Raw genomic sequence first — 13,798 nt, 5'->3', positions numbered from 1 at the left:
AGGTTGTACAACCACTCTGGAAATCAGTCTGGAGTTTCCTCAGAAAATTGGACATAGTACTACTGGAGGATCCCGCAATATCTCTCCTGGGCATATATCCATAAGATGTCCCAACCTGGAAGAAGGACACATGCTCCACTATGTTCATAGCAGCCTTATTTATAATAACCAGAAGTTGGAAAGAACCCAGATGCCCCTCAACAGAGGAATGGATACAGAAAATGTGGTACATTTACACAATGGAGTAATTCTCAGCTATTAAAATAATGAATTTATGAAATTCCTAGGCAAATGGATGGACCTGGAGGGCATCATCCTGAGTGAGGTAACACAATCACAAAAGAACTCAAAAGATATGTACTCACTGATTAGTGGACATTAGCCCAGAAACTTAGTATACCCGTGATATAAGAGACAATTTGTAAAACGCATGAAACTGAAGAAGAACGAAGACCAAAGTGTGGACACTTTGCCCCTTCTTAGAATTGGAAACAATCACCCATGGAAGGAGTTACAGAGACAAAGTTTGAAGCTGAGACAAAAGGATGGACCATCTAGAGACTGCCATATCCAGGGATCCATCCCATAATTAGCCTCCAAACGATGACACCATTGCACACACTAGCAAGCGTTTGCTGAAAGGACCCTGATATAGCTGTCCCTTGTGAGACTATGCCGGAGCCTAGCAAACACTTAAGTGGATGCTCACAGTCAGCTATTGGATGGATCACAGGGCCCCCAATGGAGGAGCTAGAGAAAGTAACCAAGGAGCTAAAGAGATCTGCAACCCTGTAGGTGCAACAACATTATGAACTAACCAATACCCCAGAGCTCTTGACTCTAGCTGCATATGTATCAAAAGATGGCCTAGTAAGCCATCACTGGAAAGAGAGGCCCATTGGTCTTGCAAACTTTATATGCCCCAGTACAGGGGAACGCCAGGGCCAAAAAGTGGGAATGGGTGGGTAGGGGGTTGGGGGGGATGGTATGGGGGACTTTTGGGATAGCATTGGAAATGTAATTGAGGAAAATACGTAATAAAAAATATATACATTAAAAAAAAAGATTTAAAAAAAATCCAAAGTTAAAAAATAAGAAAGTTTGAAAATGACATATGAAAGACTAATATTTTATAAACTTCTTTAAAACATACCCTACATGGAAGGGAAACATTGACTCTTACAGAAGAGCTCTAGACTATTAATACATAAATAAATAAATAGCCCAGTGCCTGCCAGGTGTGGAATGCCCTCCCTCCAGTTGTCAGTCAAGGTATTCTGGAGACCCCTAAACCAATACAGTCTATTTGGTATATTGTTCTTGGTTACCAATCAGAACTTTATATCGATGAATATACTATAGACATTGGTCAGAGAATAAAGAGAAATTAAAGTAGCACTGGTCTGGAAGCTTTATCCCCACTGGCTAGCTTTCATGGAGCTGATGATATTTTATATGCTGCTTGTAAAAAAGATCTTCAACTACCCAGATTTAAACCTCTATGGTCAACAATAATGACCAGCGTTGCAAGATATGCCTGTTGGTGTGGTATTGTCATAAATGTTATGGGAATAATCAACAGCTTCCTAATTGTGTTTAAGAAGGGCCCATATCTAATATTATCAACCTGTGACTGGGAATATGATGGGTCCAAGCATGGAGCCTACTACCATTATTTTGCTAAGGGGACTAAGTATCAAATTGTTCTCTAAATATTTATTTTTATACCCATAAATTAGTACATCTGTTGCGTGTCTTTAGTGATGTTCCTTTATGCATTGGAGATAATACAGAGACTCACAACTGTCATAGTGGAGAGAATATATGACTATGGAATGCCTAGCTCTAAATGGGATGTCTAAGATGTGGAGAGAAGTATCAGCAGTTATGAACATGTACTGCTCTTAAGAAGGATCTAGGTTCACTAACTAGTACACACACTGTCTGTAATTCCAACTCCCAGGGACCTCACAATCTATTAGCACATAAGCACCTATGCTAATATGTGCATATGCTTCACATAGTCACACATATAATTTTAAAAATAAATTAAGTATTTTAAAATAATAATGGAACATCTTTATCATACTTCCTTCCTCCGAGTCTCAGGGAATTTCATGAGAAGGGGAAGAAGGCGTGTAAGGGCCAGAGGTCAGGGATAACTCTAGCAAGACAGTGCCTTCTGGACATGACAGGGCACTCTGTTATACTCTGATCTCACAGAACAGAGTTGCCTGCACACAACTGTTAAAACAACAATCTAATCAATATTCCAACATAGACAGGAGAGGACCTCACAAGGCCAAACCCCTAGTGGATTTACATAAGTGATGGCTGTTGAGAAAGGGAGCTAAGTTCCTTCTGTAGTATAGCGTATGGTAGGCTGACTGTGTGCCAGTAGGTGGCCCTACAGCCACATGCATACAGGCAGCACTAATTGTACCAAGTGGGTTCTTTTCTAAAGCGGAAGAATACATAAAGTTGGGAAGAGGATGTAGAAGATATTCATCATGAGAGGAAGGTATGAAGGGAGCATGTTGAAGGGAGTTCCAGGGAAAGTTGGGGATAGATATGTTCAAGATACACTGTATACATGTATATTGCCAAATAATAAATTTAAAATATTATTTTTAAAATTCCTATTGATATGAAGTTGTTCATCTGTTATTTAAAATGTACCTAGTGAGAAATTATATTCTTCAAACTTTCTTGAAACAATTTTGTATATTCTCAGGGGAAAGTTGTGATCCATTCCTGACATACCATGGTAGAGTTGGGACCATTGAGACACTAAAACAAAGACTTTGGAATTTCTCTGTGAAAGTAAGAGAAGATTTTTGTAGTTTTCTTTCTAAGATGTTTAGAGAGAAGGAGGAGATGATAAGATGACAGGAAACTGTATGAACCATATAGGCAGAGAGTTTCCATGTATTTTGTACTAATGTCTACAACACTGATGGACATGTTATCTGTTATTTTGACATAAATCTTCCCTTATTTTCTGCATGCAGTCTCCCCAGAAGTCTGCACTGCTCACAGTCTTTTATGAAAATAAATTATCTCATTTTTTATCTTATATTCAGATCTAGTTACTCTAGCCCAGAGATAACAAGACATAGACTAGAGTTCTTAAAAGCTAGAAGCCATGAAAAGCAAACTGTATTATTTGCAAAATCCTAAAAGGAAAATTTTTGGTTTTTTAAATATAGTAAAACTGGGAGAGTCATACTATCTCAGAGCTTTCTGAGGCTCTGAAGATGCTAATGACTTGAGATAAAACTATCAATTCATTTATATTGTTCATGGAATGAATGTTGTCTCAATGAAATATGTAAGATATATTTGTAACATTATCAAAGGTCTTGAAATATGATTACATATATTTTCTATGGATGTTAAAACTGCCTTAGACTTAAATTGTATTTTTTAATAATTTAATCTAGAAAATTGTGTATTACCAGGAAAATGCAATTTAAAGTAGAAACGGCTGTAATGATAATAAAAACTGTATTATGATCAAACCACTAAGACAACCCAGCACACCTATCCAGTTTAAAACAGAAGCAGATAGGCTCATAAAAAATTAAATCAGTAACTTCAAGATAACAGTAAAAAAAAAAAGTCTTATATAAACTTGAGTCTGGAAAACTCAAGATAACAGCGTGAGGTCTCTTGTTAGATCATTCTCCTTTATGACCATATAGCACAGTTTCCAAATAAGGAATCAGTTTGGATCACAAAACTATGTAATGCTCTGAAAATGAAAGAAGCTATGTCCTTCAAGGCCCCTGCTTCTCAGAATGGATGGCTGTGGTTCTTTTGTAAAGTGCCTCATCTTCTAGAAACACCATTAGAGTTTGAGAACGGTTACATGAAGCTTTAGCCCAAGCTCTGGAGAAGATCCAGCTGCAGGCTGGTGCTAATTTTATTGATGCTGCAATGCATCACTGTTTCAGTCAAAGAACTTCACTTAGTTCTCAATTCCCAACTCACATTACCTACACAAATAGAGAGGCTCTCTGTCCCAGTTAAGTCTGCCATAACTCCCAGAATAGGCTAGTCAAAATTTTCCATTCTGCCATAGCTTGGAGCCACTAAACTGATGAATGACTCTTCCTAAACCTTCTCTATTTTCAAAACTCAAGATTAGTTATCGTATTAATATTGGTCAGGTACCGTGAGTCACCTCTCTTCACATAAATAAAATGATAGACATTGTCCTGTGTCTTGGACCTTTGTTTAAACAGATTAGTTCTCTGCCTCTTAGCACTGGCTACTCACAGAACCAGAGACAGTTTTAATAAGGAACAAGTCTATTTCTAACAAAAAACGAAAATGCAAACTCATTTTCATTCACATGACAGTGAAAAATGAATGTGACCTCAAATCTCCTATTTAGAACAAACTGTATTGCAAGTAATTACCTGGAGATATACTATTTTCTCTTGAGATTAAAAAACTATTAGGAAAATGTCAATAAATGATTTATGTTCTGTTAGGAAAAAATAGCAATAGAATTCTCTGCTTCATCTTTGGGGACATTATAGTCCAGTATGAAACCAACTGCCTTATTGTATTTGTTTCTTTATAAAGAAAGAAAAGAATTAGAAACAAGTCATTCTAAATTGTTATTTATCCCACCAATTCAAGTACAACCTTTATATGATTGTACTTGAATAAATTCATTGTTCAGGTTACTAAGCATATACAGGCAATGCAAAGATAGAAGAAAGTAAAAATGTTGGTTTATGGAATAATGTGAAGACATAGAACAATTTAATTTCTCTCTGGTTTCCTAAACCAGTATATATACTGATATGGGTTATTTTTGACATAAAACACTATGTTTAAAACAAAAATTAGCTGTTGTTTAAAATATACATATAGAAGACACATATGTACATGTATGTTCATAAACATATATGCAATGCCCATATTTGTTAAATTCAAAATTTTTACAGTCTGTGTTAGTATTTCACAAAGGACATTACAACTGACAGATATGATAAAAGTTCCACTAGCTGACAGTGCAGCTTATGAGGCTGGTGGAAGGACTCTTGAGTGGGTAAAAGAATTCACCGCTATAGAACTACCACAGCAGATTCTTTAAAAGCTCATTTTTTACACTGCAAAGAGTATAGCAGGAATGAATGTAACAGAACACTCTGTGTATAGTGATAGGTTTAAGGAATTGCTGTTCAGAGGTGTCCTCAGTTAACTACGTTATGTGTTATGTTCTAGCAGGTTATCCTGCCATGTAAACATGCACTATTCGGATTGGTTGATGTTCATTTCTGAGTAATGTATAAGGGACTATGAAATTTCCCTCTGAAATGTTACAAGATAGGCCTCCATCATTGACCTTTCTCTCAATACTCTTCCAAGATCTCATAGAACAACCCACTGAACCCCGAGAGGTCTGTCACAGCAATATCCCACTCCCAGTACTAGATTTAGTTACGTGTGTGTGTGTGTGTGTGTGTGTGTGTGTGTGTGTGTGAGTGTGTGTGTGTGTGTGTGTGTGTGTGAGTGTGAGTGTGTGTGTTTATGTATATACACATTCAAAAACACAGAACTTAGACACAGAGTGTCAACTGTACTCTGTGATTGGGTTTTGAATCAAAAGATACATTTCTGAAGAATTATAGCATCATATTTTACTGGGGATGGTTTATTGTATTTTATATTTTGGTGCCAAAATAAAATAGGCTTTATTAGAATTGAGACTAATAATTTATCATTCTCCCTTAGCCTTTGACAACAGCAAAGAAATGGTCCTTTAAAGTACATGTGGAACTTGTTCTCTGTATAGTCTGAGGCTAGGAAAGACCTGAGAATGGTGGCAAGATGGGAATTAGGAGGACTTCTAGAAATGCAAACTGCTAGTTTTCACCCTTATTCATCTCAGTAAAAATAGGTTCTTGGATACAACCAGTTACAAATGAAAACTACTGGGAAAATATTGTACCTGTACTGAATATATGCAAACATAAAAACTATCTTAACTCTAAAAACACAACGTAACAATGTGTATTAAGGTTACCTAGGATTGGGAATGGAAAGTCATCTAGAGATAATATGAAGTACGTAAGATGATTTTGTAGGTTATATTTAATAGTCAAACACTCTTTTAGATTCCAGATTGGTGAATCTAGTCAATAACATTAAATCCCAATTTTCTGTTTGGTGGTCCAGTGCTTGAGAGATCTCATGGCTCCAAATTAATTGACACTGCCGGTCCTCCTACAGGATCATCCTTCTCCTCAGCTTCTCTCCGCCTCCCCTAATTCAACAACAGAGGTCAGCTGCTTCTGTCCATTGGTTGGATACAAATATCTGCATCTGACTCTCTCAGCTGCTTGCTGGGTCTTTCAGAGAGCAGTCATAATAGGTCCCATTTTGTGAGCACCTGCATATCCTCAGTAATAGTATCAGACCTTGGGACCTCTCCTTAAGCTGAATCCCACTTTGGGACTGTGGCTGGACATTCTTTCCTCAGGCTCCTCTCCATTTAACAGAGGATGTCCTCATTGTTTTGTTTTGTTTTGTTTTACAAGACCGTGTTTCTCTGTGTATCCTTGGCTGTCCTGGAACTCACTCTGTAGACCAGGCTGGCCTCAAACTCAGAAATCCACCTGGCTCTGCCTCCTGAGTGCTAGGATTAAAGGCATGCACCATGTCCTCATTCTTAACAGCTAAGTAGTATTCCATTGTGTAAATGAACCACATTTTCTGTATCCATTCTTCTATTGTGGGACATCTTGGTTGTTTCCAGCTTCTGGCTATCACAAATAAGGCTGCTATGAACATAGTGGAACACATGCCTTGTGGCATGGCAGGGCATCTTTTGGGTATATTCCCAAGAGTGGTATAGCTGGGTCATCAGGTAGATCTATTTCCAATTTTCTGAGGAAACTCCAGATTGCTTTCCCGAGCAGTTGTACCAGTTCACAATCACACCAGCAATGGAGGAGTGTTCCTCTTTCTCCACATCCACTCCAACATGTGTTGTCACCTGAGGTTTTGATCTTAGCCACTCTGATTGGTGTAAGGTGGAATCTCAGGTTTTGATTTACATTTCTCTGATCACTAAGGACTTTGAACATTTCTTTAGGTGCTTCTCAGCCATTCGAGTTTCTTCAGTTGTTTATTCTCGGTTTAGTTCTATACCCCATTTTTGGATTGTGTTGTTTGTTTTATTTTAGTGATTAACTTTTTAAGTTCTTAATGTATTTTGGATATTAGCCTTCTATCAAACCAGCAGTCTCAATTAATCTGGACCACCAAGATCTCTCAAACACTGAACCACAAAACAGACAGCATACACCAGCTGATACGAGGACCACAACACACATATAGTAGAAGACTTCCAAGTCTGTGTTCATTCAGAGCTGATGCACCTAACCCTCAAGAGACTGGAGGCCCCAGGAAGTTTAGAGGTCAGGTGGGGTGGGGTGGGGCATCCACATGGAAACAGGAGGGTAAGGAGGATGTGTGGGATGTGTAGCAGTTGGAGGGTGGATGGGGATAGGGAATGGGATATAAAGTGTAAAACAAATTAATTTCTGGAAATCAGTCTGGCGGTTCCCCAGAAAATTGGACATAGTACTACCGGAGGATCCCGCAATACCTCTCCTGGGCATATATCCAGAAGATGTTCCAACTGGTAAGGACACATGCTCTACTATGTTCATAGCAGCCTTATTTATAATAGCCAGAAGCTGGAAAAAACCCAGATGTCCCTCAATAGAGGAATGGATACAGAAAATGTGGTACATTTACACAATGGAGTACTACTCAGTTATTAAAAAGAATGAATTTGTGGGAGTCTTGCCCAACACCCGCAAGGGTCCACACGGGACTCCCCACGGGACCCTAAGACCTCTGGTGAGTGGATCACAGTGCCTGCCCCAATCCAATCGCGCGGAACTTGAGACTGCGGTACATAGGGAAGCAGGCTACCCGGGCCTGATCTGGGGCACAAGTCCCTTCCGCTCGACTCCAGACTCGAGCCCTGGGCTACCTTGCCAGCAGAGTCTTGCCCAACACCCGCAAGGGCCCACACGGGACTCCCCACGGGACCCTAAGACCTCTGGTGAGTGGAACACAGCGCCTACCCCAATCCAATCGCGTGGAACTTGAGACTGCGGTACATAGGGAAGCAGGCTACCCGGGCTTGATCTGGGGCACAAACCCCTTCCACTCCACTAAAGCCCCGGCTACCTTGCCAGCTGAGTCGCCTGACACCCGCAAGGGCCCACACAGGATTCCACACGTGATCCTAAGACCTCTAGTGAGTGGAACACAACTTCTGCCAGGAGTCTGGTTCGAACACCAGTTATCTGGGTACCTGCCTTGCAAGAAGAGAGCTTGCCTGCAGAGAATACTCTGCCCACTGAAACTAAGGAGAGTGCTACCCTCCAGGTCTGCTCATAGAGGCTAACAGAGTCACCTGAAGAACAAGCTCTTAACAGTGACAACTAAAACAGCTAGCTTCAGAGATTACCAGATGGCGAAAGGCAAACGTAAGAATCCTACTAACAGAAATCAAGACCACTCACCATCATCAGAACACAGCACTCCCACCCCACCTAGTCCTGGGCACCCCAACACAACCGAAAATCTAGACCCAGATTTAAAAACATTTCTCATGATGATGATAGAGGACATCAAGAAGGACGTTCATAAGTCACTTAAAGATTTACAGGAGAGCACTGCTAAAGAGTTACAGGCTCTTAAAGAAAAGCAGGAAAACACAGCCAAACAGGTGATGGAAATGAACAAAACCATACTAGAACTAAAAGGGGAAGTAGACACAATAAAGAAAACCCAAAGCGAGGCAACGCTGGAGATAGAAACCCTAGGAAAGAGATCTGGAACCATAGATGCGAGCATCAGCAACAGAATACAAGAAATGGAAGAGAGAATCTCAGGTGCAGAAGATTCCATAGAGAACATCGACACAACAGCCAAAGAAAATACAAAATGCAAAAGGATCCTAACTCAAAACATCCAGGTAATCCAGGACACAATGAGAAGACCAAACCTACGGATAATAGGAATTGATGAGAATGAAGATTTTCAACTTAAAGGGCCAGCTAATATCTTCAACAAAATAATAGAAGAAAACTTCCCAAACATAAAAAAAGAGATGCCCATGATCATACAAGAAGCATACAGAACTCCAAATAGACTGGACCAGAAAAGAAATTCCTCCCGACACATAATAATCAGAACAACAAATGCACTAAATAAAGATAGAATATTAAAAGCAGTAAGGGAGAAAGGTCAAGTAACATATAAAGGAAGGCCTATCAGAATTACACCAGACTTTTCACCAGAGACTATGAAAGCCAGAAGAGCCTGGACAGATGTTATACAGACACTAAGAGAACACAAATGCCAGCCCAGGCTACTATACCCGGCCAAACTCTCAATTACCATAGATGGAGAAACCAAAGTATTCCACGACAAAACAAAGTTCACACAATATCTTTCCACGAATCCAGCCCTTCAAAGGATAATAACAGAAAAGAAGCAATACAAGGACGGAAATCACGCCCTAGAACAACCAAGAAAGTAATCATTCAACAAACCAAAAAGAAGACAGCCACAAGAACAGAATGCAAACTCTAACAACAAAAATAAAAGGGAGCAACAATTACTTTTCCTTAATATCTCTTAATATCAATGGACTCAATTCCCCAATAAAAAGACATAGACTAACAGACTGGCTACACAAACAGGACCCAACATTCTGCTGCTTACAGGAAACCCATCTCAGGGAAAAAGACAGACACTACCTCAGAGTGAAAGGCTGGAAAACAATTTTCCAAGCAAATGGACTGAAGAAACAAGCTGGAGTAGCCATTTTAATATCGGATAAAATCGACTTCCAACCCAAAGTTATCAAAAAAGACAAGGAGGGACACTTCATACTCATCAAAGGTAAAATCCTCCAAGAGGAACTCTCAATTCTGAATATCTACGCACCAAATGCAAGGGCAGCCACATTCATTAGAGACACTTTAGTAAAGCTCAAAGCATACATTGCACCTCACACAATAATAGTGGGAGACTTCAACACACCACTTTCTTCAAAGGACAGATCGTGGAAACAGAAACTAAACAGGGACACAGTGAAACTAACAGAAGTTATGAAACAAATGGACCTGACAGATATCTACAGAACATTTTATCCTAAAACAAAAGAATATACCTTCTTCTCAGCACCTCACGGGACCTTCTCCAAAATTGACCATATAATTGGTCACAAAAGAGGCCTCAATAGATACAAAAATATTGAAATTGTCCCATGTATCCTATCAGACCACCATGGCCTAAGACTGATCTTCAATAACAACATAAATAATGGAAAGCCATCATTCACGTGGAAACTGAATAACACTCTTCTCAATGATACCTTGGTCAAGGAAGGAATAAAGAAAGAAATTAAAGACTTTTTAGAGTTTAATGAAAATGAAGCCACAACGTACCCAAACCTATGGGACACAATGAAAGCATTTCTAAGAGGGAAACTCATAGCGCTGAGTGCCTCCAAGAAGAAACAGGAGACAGCACATACTAGCAGCTTGACAACACATCTAAAAGCCCTAGAAAAAAAGGAAGCAAATTCACCCAAGAGGAGTAGACGGCAGGAAATAATCAAACTCAGGGGTGAAATCAACCAAGTGGAAACAAGAAGAACTATTCAAAGAATTAACCAAACGAGGAGTTGGTTCTTTGAGAAAATCAACAAGATAGATAAACCCTTAGCTAGACTCACTAAAGGGCACAGGGACAAAATCCTAATTAACAAAATCAGAAATGAAAAGGGAGACATAACAACAGATCCTGAAGAAATCCAAAACACCATCAGATCCTTCTACAAAAGGCTATACTCAACAAAACTGGAAAACCTGGACGAAATGGACAAATTTCTGGACAGATACCAGGTACCAAAGTTGAATCAGGATCAAGTTGACCATCTAAACAGTCCCATATCACCTAAAGAAATAGAAGCAGTTATTAATAGTCTCCCAACCAAAAAAAGCCCAGGACCAGATGGGTTTAGTGCAGAGTTCTATCAGACCTTCAAAGAAGATCTAATTCCAATTCTGCACAAACTATTTCACAAAATAGAAGTAGAAGGTACTCTACCCGACTCATTTTATGAAGCCACTATTACTCTGATACCTAAACCACAGAAAGATCCAACAAAGATAGAGAACTTCAGAACAATTTCTCTTATGAATATCGATGCAAAAATCCTCAATAAAATTCTCGCTAACCGAATCCAAGAACACATTAAAGCAATCATCCATCCTGACCAAGTAGGTTTTATTCCAGGGATGCAGGGATGGTTTAATATACGAAAATCCATCAATGTAATCCATTATATAAACAAACTCAAAGACAAAAACCACATGATCATCTCGTTAGATGCAGAAAAAGCATTTGACAAGATCCAACACCCATTCATGATAAAAGTTTTGGAAAGATCAGGAATTCAAGGCCCATACCTAAACATGATAAAAGCAATCTACAGCAAACCAGTAGCCAACATCAAAGTAAATGGAGAGAAGCTGGAAGCAATCCCACTAAAATCAGGGACTAGACAAGGCTGCCCACTTTCTCCCTACCTTTTCAACATAGTACTTGAAGTATTAGCCAGAGCAATTCGACAACAAAAAGAGATCAAGGGGATACAAATTGGAAAAGAGGAAGTCAAAATATCACTTTTTGCAGATGATATGATAGTATATATAAGTGACCCTAAAAATTCTACCAGAGAACTCCTAAACCTGATAAACAGCTTCGGTGAAGTAGCTGGATATAAAATAAACTCAAACAAGTCAATGGCCTTTCTATATACAAAGAATAAACAGGCTGAGAAAGAAATTAGGGAAACAACACCCTTCTCAATAGTCACAAATAATATAAAATATCTTGGCGTGACTCTAACTAAGGAGGTGAAAGATCTGTATGATAAAAACTTCAAATCTCTGAAGAAAGAAATTAAAGAAGATCTCAGAAGATGGAAAGATCTCCCATGCTCATGGATTGGCAGGATCAACATTGTAAAAATGGCTATCTTGCCAAAAGCAATCTACAGATTCAATGCAATCCCCATCAAAATTCCAACTCAATTCTTCAACGAATTGGAAGGAGCAATTTGCAAATTTGTCTGGAATAACAAAAAACCTAGGATAGCAAAAAGTCTTCTCAAGGATAAAAGAACTTCTGGCGGAATCACCATGCCAGACCTAAAGCTTTACTACAGAGCAATTGTGATAAAAACTGCATGGTACTGGTATAGAGACAGACAAGTAGACCAATGGAATAGAATTGAAGATCCAGAAATGAACCCACACACCTATGGTCACTTGATCTTCGACAAGGGAGCTAAAACCATCCAGTGGAAGAAAGACAGCATTTTCAACAATTGGTGCTGGCACAACTGGTTGTTATCGTGTAGAAGAATGCGAATCGATCCATACTTATCTCCTTGTACTAAGGTCAAATCTAAGTGGATCAAGGAACTTCACATAAAACCAGAGACACTGAAACTTATAGAGGAGAAAGTGGGGAAAAGCCTTGAAGATATGGGCACAGGGGAAAAATTCCTGAACAGAACAGCAATGGCTTGTGCTGTAAGATCGAGAATCGACAAATGGGACCTAATGAAACTCCAAAGTTTCTGCAAGGCAAAAGACACCGTCAATAAGACAAAAAGACCACCAACAGATTGGGAAAGGATCTTTACCTATCCTAAATCAGATAGGGGACTAATATCCAACATATATAAAGAACTCAAGAAGGTGGACTTCAGAAAATCAAATAACCCCATTAAAAAATGGGGCTCAGAACTGAACAAAGAATTCTCACCTGAGGAATACCGAATGGCAGAGAAGCACTTGAAAAAATGTTCAACATCCTTAATCATCAGGGAAATGCAAATCAAAACAACCCTGAGATTCCACCTCACACCAGTCAGAATGGCTAAGATCAAAAATTCAGGTGACAGCAGATGCTGGCGAGGATGTGGAGAAAGAGGAACACTCCTCCATTGTTGGTGGGAGTGCAGGCTTGTACAACCACTCTGGAAATCAGTCTGGCGGTTCCTCAGAAAACTGGACATAGTACTACCGGAGGATCCAGCAATACCTCTCCTGGGCATATATCCAGAAGATGCCCCAACAGGTAAGAAGGACACATGCTCCACTATGTTCATAGCAGCCTTATTTATAATAGCCAGAAGCTGGAAAGAACCTAGATGCCCCTCAACAGAGGAATGGATACAGAAAATGTGGTACATCTACACAATGGAGTACTACTCAGCTATTAAAAAGAATGAATTTATGAAATTCCTAGCCAAATGGATGGACCTGGAGGGCATCATCCTGAGTGAGGTAACACATTCACAAAGAAACTCACACATGTATTCACTGATAAGTGGATATTAGCCCCAAACCTAGGATACCCAAGATATAAGATATAATTTGCTAAACACATGAAACTCAAGGAGAATGAAGACTGAAGTGTGGACACTATGCCCCTCCTTAGATTTGGGAACAAAACACCCATGGAAGGAGTTACAGAGACAAAGTTTGGAGCTGAGATGAAAGGATGGACCATGTAGAGACTGCCATAGCCAGGGATCCACCCCATAATCAGCATCCAAACGCTGACACCATTGCATACACTAGCAAGATTTTATTGAAAGGACGCAGATGTAGCTGTCTCTTGTGAGACTATGCTGGGGCCCAGCAAACACAGAAGTGGATGCTCACAGTCA

The sequence above is a fragment of the Mus musculus genome, chromosome 4 (assembly GCF_000001635.26).
Source record: "Mus musculus strain C57BL/6J chromosome 4, GRCm38.p6 C57BL/6J".
Classification (NCBI taxonomy): domain Eukaryota; kingdom Metazoa; phylum Chordata; class Mammalia; order Rodentia; family Muridae; genus Mus; species Mus musculus.
The sequence above is the reverse complement of the archived record's forward strand: the minus strand, read 5'-3'. Positions refer to the sequence as shown.